General features: G+C 41.4%; 1 long non-coding RNA gene across 1 annotated transcript; it reads right to left on the bottom strand.

Moving 5' to 3' along the window:
- Window positions 1-3,829: 3,829 nt before the first annotated feature.
- Window positions 3,830-9,767, bottom strand: LOC136631390 (uncharacterized). The gene is made up of 3 exons (XR_010793009.1): window positions 9,727-9,767; window positions 5,410-5,442; window positions 3,830-3,941 (listed from the first exon to the last, which is right to left on the bottom strand). It is a non-coding gene; the product is annotated as an uncharacterized lncRNA (long non-coding RNA).
- Between the last annotated feature and the right edge of the window lie 226 nt (window positions 9,768-9,993).

Raw genomic sequence — 9,993 nt, 5'->3', positions numbered from 1 at the left:
ACAGATCACAGTTGATCGTAGAGGGTTACAACAGTTGTAAACTGTTTCATTCTAGGAAAAAATGGATTGCCTAAATGAGTTCCTCCCAAACAAAGTGAGGGTACATTCACCAAAAAATCAGTGCGAAAATCAGACAGAAGAAGCACCCATTAATTTGAATGGGTGTATGCACATGGGCGTTTTTTTTTTTTTTACTCAGATGAACTGTCCAAGTAAAAAATAAAAAATTGCACCATGTCCAATCCCTGTCAGATTTTCGGATAAGAAGTTTATTAATTTAGCCATGTTCAGCACATCGGACAGCTCATGGATGAGATGTCCAAGTGTTGTACAATGCAAGTTGCACCCAAGAATATTGGGTGCAACATTTAAATTGCCCATGCACATGTATCCTGGGAGTGAAGAATAAAGAACTTTGTGAGTTGTTTAGTGTGAATTTTACCAACGTTACACTCCTAAGTTCTGGCAAAAACATTTCTTCACATCAGTTTATTCATTTTTTTTCCGATCACTGCAATGTTGCTTTACAGTAATTTTAGCAAACAGATCACTTGGTATTAAAGGGGTTTTCCAACACTAACATATTTATGACCTCTTCCCAGGATGCGTCATCAATATCTGAACAGTGCAGGCCTGCAGTTCAGTATCCCCAGCAGTCAACTGCTTGAAGGGACCGTGGCACTTCAGTGGGCATCGCTGTCATTTCACTTCATACCAGGCTGAGCGCCATACATCTCTGTGCCTGGTATTGCAGTTCAGTCCCATTCACTGTCATGGGATTGGGCTGCTCTCAAGCCATTTGATCAATAAACATGACATGACGTGAAGTCACAAGCCTTAGAAGACGCCATGTCTATCATTCCCTAAAATATTTTTTTATATTCACTCAGGGTCAGAAGCAGCAGAGCCTCACTGGTCTGATAGTGATGACCTATGCTGAGGATAGGTCATCAATATGTTAGTCTCAGAGAACCCCTTTTATAACCAGCATTTTTTCAAATTTTCTTTAGTATTTTTCATCTTTATTTTCAAAAGCTATTTTTTTTTACTTTTCTGCCACCATAGCTTTTCAAGGGTTTGTTTTTGCAAAGGGAGATGATTTTTTAATAGTACAATTTCATGCATCATATAACGTATTTAGTGTATTAATGTATTTAAAAAATGTAGTTTGTACAATATACTGCAATACTTTAGTATAGCAATAGATTGCGCATGGTAATGTTAGTCTATTAAAACCCCATTTGCACGCAACAATTATCGCTAAAAATTCGCTCAAACAACATCTTTTGAGCGATAATCGTAGTGCGTAAATGCTACCATTGTTTAGTTTTTGTACGAACAAGGATTATTAGTTGAGCTTAAAATCTATTGTTTGGCCGGAGAGCTGATAGCAGGGACCACATGCTGTGTTTCTCCACAGAAGCGCTGATAACATTGTATTCAGCTGCTGTCCCATGGGAGAACAATGGAGCTGTATGCAGAAAACAGACCACCTACTATTCTCTCCATACTCTAATTTACATGCAAATGAACCTAATAAGCTACTAATGGGCATTAGTGCCCATTAGCAGCTTATGCAAAATGATTGCTCAAACTATCAATCATACTATCTTTTGAACAAATTTTGGGCGATCATCTTTGCGTGTAAATGGGACTTAAGCCCTGCCACAGGCAGGACTTGAAAGACTCCAATGCATGCAGCCCTGAGAGCTTTCACTAGGCTCCGAATCCAGGCTGCCATGTGAACCCATCATCACCCCATGATTGTGGGACAGAGGCTTCCATTTGGGCATGAATGGGTCCCCCTTCAAGCTAGCTGCATGGTTGCACAGTGATCGGCCATTGCAGGCAGAAGTCAGCTGTCAGAAGCAGGTATTACAACAGGTGGTCATAAGGAGGTAAAGTAATTGCATGCAGCAATTACATAGCTATAGGTGTCGCTATTACTAAGGTGTAAGGGCACAGATAGGGCCACAATTAGGATGTAAAAGTACAGATATGGCCACTATTAGAATGTGGGGGCACAGAATGGGCCACTGTTAGAATATGTGGGCACGGAGGACTCACTATTGATTTGTGGGGGCACTATAAAGTTGTAGGGGTACAGAGCATTATTACCTTGTAGGGGTGGCTTACAAAGGAAAAGGGTTACTGTGCTGGGGATTACAAAGGGAGCATTATTACTATGGGAAGACACTGAGAAGAAGGGGTAGTGGAAGGATGAAGAGAATTTGATGACCTATCCCCAGACTAGTTGTAGTTGGAAGTCTTCATGGTGGTCTAAGCCCAGTGAGAGAAGAAAACCTTTCAGGCATACCATGATTGGCAGCTGAAGAAACAGTTGGCTGTGTGGCCCAAACTCAACTTTTTGTAAATGGGTCCATGGACCTTTACCTACACAGTTATACATATTGCACACACTTCAACTCCAGCAATTCAGTTTATTTGAAGGAATACATATATAAAGTATAGAATATACAATGTTAAAGGGGTTGTCCCGAGGCAGCAAGTGGGTCTATACACTTCTGTATGGCCATAATAATGCACTTTGTAATATACATTGTGCATTAATTATGAGCCATACAGAAGTTATAAAAAGTTTTTTACTTACCTGCTCCGTTGCTAGCGTCCTCGTTCCCATGGAGCCGACTAATTTTTGGCCTCCGATGGCCAAATTAGCCGCGCTTGCGCAGTCCGGGTCTTCAGCAGTCTTCTATGGAGCCGCTCGTGCCAGAGAGCGGCTCCGTGTAGCTCCGCCCCGTCACGTGCCGATTCCAGCCAATCAGGAGGCTGGAATCGGCAGTGGACCGCACAGAAGAGCTGCGGTCCACGAAGGTAGAAGATCCCGGCGGCCATCTTCAGCGGTAAGTATTGAAGTCACCGGACCGCCGGGATTCAGGTAAGCGCTGTGCGGGTGGTTTTTTTAACCCCTGCATCGGGGTTGTCTCGCGCCGAACGGGGGGGGGGTTTAAAAAAAAAAAAACCCGTTTCGGCGCGGGACATCTCCTTTAATGTAAGTGAAATTGTAATACACTGATGATAAATAATGTGCAGAAAGCTGAGAAGAGAACATAGTAATCCTGTACTGTAGATCATTCATGTATTATTGTAATTGCTGTGGCCATTCCCACACATTTACAGTACAAGCCATATGGAGAAGATACCTCACATGGTGCAAAAAAAAATAATTTTGCAGTATCGGTAGCAGAATTGAGATATGCTGCAAACCTTAAGTCCACAGCATATCAATTGTTTGCCGCAAATTTCATCATGGATGTTACCTTCTGCAGTGTAAATGATGAAGCCCACTCAAATCCACATAATTTGATACAGATATTGCAACTGCAGATTTGCTGCGGATTCGCTGCATATTTTCTGCTATGGAAATTCCGCAACACATCCATTCTGTCTAACCACATTCATATTGGAGCTCTGATTTACTGATACACAGATCCAATGACTTTATTTCCTCTTCATACAGCCATACAGTTGATAAGATACTTATGAGCTGCAGATGCCACCATGAGGAGGTAGGAGCTTGCTGATGACAGATTTATCATGGAGTTCCATTGGACCTCTATAAAGTGATATGCAGTGAGTGCCCTCTAGAGGCACCTTCAGGCAATCACAATTATATTATTTAATTGTGTGACTATGTTAAGGGTAATGGGTGATTTGTAGTTTAATACGGTAGAAGGAAAATTCAGCATCATCCATATAGAGATATTATTAAAAAATCAGCATAACATTTTGTAATAGTTCAGATAAAAAAACTATGAAGCCCACTTTGACATTTTCTTTTCATAGTCTGACTGAATAAGTAGATTAGGATGGACTTCAGTCAGTTTTTAGATTTGACTAGATGTTCTTATGAGAGGGATAGCAGTCTCTTATGTGTTCAGCTCTGCATATGTATCCTCCCCAGACTTTAATTCCAAACCCTGCAAGACAAACATTGTATTCGTCACAATTATATAACAAAGGAATAACAAGTCATTTCAAAAATTCTTTAAAAAATCTATTTGACAACACACCAAGTGGTCACGTACAGTACTGCAATATATGTTGTCAATAAAAAGCCAAAAATAGATATCAAATGTATTCATTTTCAAATTTTGGAGCCGATAGTAGGTGTAGAGGTCTATATCAATATATCATTTTTCAGAAGTCTAGCTATATACACAACATATGGACATATACAGTGTATGGTAGAGATGTACCTTGTCAGTACACATTTGTCACATTGAATGGTTTCCCAATGATGTGACATTAGACAAAGAAATCTAAGAAATCACATAGTAACATTTGTAAACAATTACATGATTATTAATTGCGCTGGTGATGAAATTGTATAAGAGGCAGATGACTGAACAAAGAGAAGAAATAAAGAGAAAAAAGAAACTCAATGATAGCTGCAGATTATGTGTAAGTATCTGTGCCCTACTCTGGGAAATGTATTGTTCATATCTTCCCATGAAAGACAATAGATTATTAGGAGTTTGGATTATTTGTTAATCAGGTTCAATTGATGGTCAATTAAAGAAATTAGACTGCATTACATTTTGTTTGAACATCTGAAACCAGAGATATAAGTAAAAACTGGTGACTTCTGAGGATCTAGGATTTATTTTTTACATCACTGTAACACATGAATAGTTCGCTATTTTATATTACTGTTACACAGAGGTTATACATGGAAATAATAGGACCTGAAGGCAAAATTCAGAATAGGCCTGTCATCCATTGAAAGCATGAGCTATTTTTTTATTACAAATTAATGTCCATTATTTCATATCAATCATCATTTCAATACATTCTATATTTCCAAATCCTTTTCTCTCATTCACTTAGAATTAAATGATAAAATTTTGTCTACCTGCATCCACCACTAAGGCTCAATGCATCTAGATTTATTAAAAAGGAGTCCCAGAATCATAGGTTAACTCTATTCACTTGCTGATCAGTAGGGGTTCGCCCGCTGAAGCCCCCACTAATCCTGAGTACAAGGGTACAGAGTGTTGAGTAATAAATGTCGACTATAGCCGAGTATGAGCACTTTGCTATCTCCAGCGCTCCCATTGGAATGAATAGACCAGCAGTGCGAATGCATGGCCACCATTGCTTACGATACTGAACACTTTGTACCTTCCTTCACAGGATCATGGGGGTCCCAGCAGTCGGACCCCTATCGATCATCAAGATTTCCTTATCCTATGGATAGGCGATAGCTTGTGATTCTTGGAAAACCCCTTTAAGTTAGTATTGAACTAAGTAAGAGCTATATGGATCTAGTGGCAGCTGCAGGTAAATTCTATCTATGTACAATTTGAAGCAGGAAAAGCAGTTCAGAGCCAGGACCCATAGCAGCCATGTGGTCTGCCCCTTTAGCACATAGGGCATTGCACTTACCATATATGATGATTCTTCCCTTGGTTGCTCTGTCTGCAAGGTAAAACAAGGCAAAATAGATGCTATTAGGTTATATAGGTTGATGTATATAGTCATGAGGTCTGTGACTATACATGCATTCTTTTAATTAAGCCCGAAACAGTTTTGGACAAGTTCAGTTTGTTCTGTAGAAGCAAGACATTACAGTTTTGGACAAACTGAGCTCATTCTACTTAAAAAGGGCAGTAGCTCTGGTGCAATATGCTTTTAGTGTCATTTTAAAGCCAAGATTCTTAAAATCAAATTATAAGAGTCTTGGCTTTAAGATAACGCCAAAGGCATGTCAATAGCACTTGCAGACCCGAAGCAACAGCCATTTGAAGTGGGGTTGGGAATGGTAAATCTACAGCTGTCAGCTTTCAGTGGGTGTGCAGAGCAGGGAGGACACCAGGTAGTGGAGAACTACGTGATTCTCCTGCTGTCCATCTGAGCAAAATCTGCACACAGAATATGCATTGAATAGAACCAATTGATTTAAATTGGTTAATTCACACACTGCATTTCGAGTGCATGGAAAAAACACGACATGCTCTATACTGGTGTGCAATTGCGCACCAAAGGCCCCCGTCTGCACAAAATCTTGCACTAAAATTTGCAATTTCATGCAGAAAATCAAAAAACACCTGGGACTAAGTAGGCTAGCCTGCCTACGTAGTCAGCTCCCCACCTACTTAAATATGGCGCTGCCAGGACCATGATGTGAGCAGTCCTGGCAGCGCAAAAAAGTACAGTAAAAAGCGCCGATATGGGCATGATATGATAGCGTAATTGCTCTTATGCCTATGTGCAGCGGCCCTAAGAGCTTCTTCACATGCAATGCACAGAGAATAGAATCAATTGATATTAATGAGTTTGTTCTAATTTTCGGCTCAGCCAATCAGAGCCAGTGCTTAATGAACCAATCACAGCCATTCAAAGTAATGGCTGTCATTGGTTAATCGAGCAGTGCAGTGATTGGCTGAACCGCAGCACTTGAGAACCAATCAGAGCCAGTGCTTCCTGGAGGCGGGGATTTTGAACTCCTGACCAGGAAGCGCTAGTTGATAAATACAAGCAAGTCTGCTGCAGCTACAGAGGAGATGAGCAGCGGAGCCGGACAGCGGCTCTTAGGTGATGTATTGTGTTTTTTGTTTTATTTTATTTACTGCAGCCAGGGCTTATTTTCAGGGTAGGCCTTATGTTTCAAGCCCGCTTGAAAATCCTGGCAAAAGAGTGCTACAAAGTCGTGCAACTTTGTAGTGACACAAAATCACATTATCGCCGTGAGTAAATGCAGCGTTATTGCTGAAAGTTTCTCACAGTGATCTCGCTGTCGCCCCTGTGAAAAAGGCGCTATGCGTGTGCAAAATCGGTTCTGCCTATCTGAAGGAGCCCTTATTAAAAAAAGTGAAAAGGACAGCATCCTGAGTGATCTGTAGGGAGTATACTGTAGTAAAGAACAAACTCACTCGGTGTTCAACACTACCTTAACTTTGGATGTGCTGTAAAACCAAAAAGCTGCAATTACTTTAAGGGCTCACTCACATGAACGTATTTAGTCTAAGTACTAAGCACATTTTTTTGGCGCAAGTAAGGCACAGTGCTAAAAGCCCATTTACATTGACTATTCAGACCTGTTTATTACGTGCATGAAAAAAAATGCACTATGATCTATTTTGGTATGCATTATGGCTTAAATAGACGGGAGCATGCGCTAATACATTCGCTGCTACAGAGCATACTAGCACACGAGCCAGGGTATTTTATTTTTGACTTTTCAAATTCCACACTATTGCATGCCAGCTAAAAAAAAACTGAGAAGATAGGTCTATTAACTACGTGCGAGAAAGATAGGGCAAGTCCTATCTTTTCTTGTGTGTAATGTTAACGCACGAGAATCCCGCTAGGGAAATTGAAACCATTGAAATTATTGGTTTCGTTTCGGCTTGTTTTGCGGCCATGATTTTCATGGTATCAAAATGTAGTGGCCCAGAACACCATCCTGGTCCCCTCCATAAATGTCATACATGTTTGTCTCCTTTACATACACTGTGCAAAGTTTGTCATATCCAGTGTGTGTGTTGCACAGCTGTGGCGCTTGAGAGGTTAACTTCAATTAAATCATTGTCTGCCTGTAAATGTAAGAGTCTGTCATGTCATGTGGTATGAGTAAAGGTATAAATAGGAGTGCTTAAGAGCGTGAAAGGGTCTTCAACTTCCATCTTGTCTTCAGAGTGAGTGCTAACACAGAGCCACATGGAAGCACCTTCAGCTTCTACGTAGGTGAAGCTGGAGGAAAAGGAGAGATATCCCGTTCCGATTGGAGTCTGCATGTGAGTTGAGTGAGTCCTAAGACCATAAGAGAGAGCATCCCCAAGTAATTCTGTGTATAGAGACTGATCGTACAGGTACCAAGTCATATTACAAGTCTTCCATTGCGGCCATCCAACTCCGGGATCACTGCATAGAGGTACACTGCTGAGTCACACCCACGCACCTGCTGAGCAGAGTGTTATCACTAATCCTTTAAATAAATTGTTGCCAGAGTATCTGTGGAGTGACCCCTACCCCCTTCCTTCTCTGGAGTGCTCAAAGTCCAGGAGCGGTGCCATACAGATAACGTAGACTGTAGGACCGGGTTCATCCTGTGTATCCTCCCTGATCTCTGAGCTCTGTTCTGCTACACTTTGAAGAATTGTACCTGCATTACTGTGAATAATTGGCTAATTTACTTCAAGTAACGTTATACCTAGCCCTAACTGTTCTGGGGGACCCGATGTACGATACACAAGTCTCTGTGTTTATTCTCCACTGCGTAGCATACCAGTGTGTGGGAACGGTGGCGTCACGAGTGATAACTACTCCCCCCACCATCCTAGGGATGTCAAAGGTGGCCTGCAGTCTTGCTCTGGCCTTGGATATGTGTCGTCTTTCTGGGACCAGAGCCTGATAAGTGTAGCCGTGACAAGCCAATACTTGACCCTCCCAGCTCTTCACGTTAGTCAAGTGTCCAGGGTACCCCTCTGGGGTGTTGCACAAAGCAGTACAAAAACACGCCCATGTGTTTAAGCCCTCAAGCACAGAATATGCTCCATTATCATAGTCTGGCACATAAAACACGCAGTAAACATGCGTACTTGCTCTGTACTGCATAATACGCACCTATAAAAATATGCGTGCAATACACAGGCTTACGTTAATTTCACATGAATGTACTTGCAGAGGCATTTCTGCACGTGAAAAAGTCACCCGTGTAACGCGACCAAGCGATGCCCGCGATTTAAATATGTTCTTCCAGACAAACGTGTTTTGTCTGCTCAAAATCTTTGTCCAAAAAAAGGTGGAAAAAAGATCTATCTTTTCACTGACAAATCTGAACAAATATATTGAAATTGCAGGCATCACTTGCCTCCGCAAATTCGTTCGTAGGAAATTATCCTTAGGGCTCATGTCCACGACCGTGTTTTCACTGTGTATCACGCGTGCATTGCTCGAACATGTGATACACGGTAAATGGAGCTAATGAAAGTCAATGGACTTTCATTAATCCATGCATACCAGCGTGTGGACACTGCGTATTAATACACACGAGAAATAAATTGCAACATGCTCTATTTCTCTGCATTCGTATACAGCGTGAGCCCTATACGCTTGTATGGGCAGCGTATGATATGTTATCCATCTGCAATACATTGCATATGGACAGTGTTTCCATACACATCGCCGTTCTGAACAGAGCGAGAAATTAAAAAGAAAATCACACTGCGCATGTCCGTGAGTGTGTGAGTTATGGGCATGCGCAGAGTCATACGCAGCCATACGCTGCCATCCCTCTCAGCCGGCAAAGCGTATGGCTGTCAAATGTGTAAAATGCTGCCAGGGACACGCAGCATTTTACGCATACAGCCATAGACATGAGCCCTAAATACGCTCATCTGAATGAGCCCTAAGTTAGTAGGTTAGAATTCCATATGCCTCTGTCAGCCAATAGACATTCACAAGAAGAGAGATGTAACCCAAGTATTTTTTCCTGTTCCTTATCTTAATACTATTGTTGCTGGTAGAAGCTCAGGGTCTACATAGACCAGCGTATGAAATGTCAATGTGCTCCATTATGTCTTTGAGTTACTAAAATATACCATATTTCAAAGAACATTTCCATCCTGCTATTCACACTAGTTGCCCCAGAATAGGGTATTAGGTGCTAGATGTGGGAAACAATATGGATTTTCAACTAACATGTTAATGTAATTCTTTTCCTATGATATCAATGCTGTGTGCACTGACGTCTTCACATACCTTCACTTGGCTCAAAACATTATCATAAAAGTTGTTTTCTGCTTGTCTGTTCTCTGTTGGCTCTGAAACAGATCCCAAGACGCCATGTTAAATCATACTTTTATACACTCCCTTGCCCTATTGATTCCCAGTATTTTCCTAGGGGCCTCCACCAATGGTGACCTGGCCCTGTGTCCCGAAAGTCGATTTATCCTCCTAAAGTAGAATAACGTTGGCCATGCACATTAGATATATATTGGCCTAACCCAACAGCATAGATTATTGATG

This window comes from Eleutherodactylus coqui, chromosome 6, assembly GCF_035609145.1.
Source record: "Eleutherodactylus coqui strain aEleCoq1 chromosome 6, aEleCoq1.hap1, whole genome shotgun sequence".
Lineage (NCBI taxonomy): Eukaryota > Metazoa > Chordata > Amphibia > Anura > Eleutherodactylidae > Eleutherodactylus > Eleutherodactylus coqui.
This window is presented reverse-complemented; position numbering and strand designations above follow the sequence as displayed.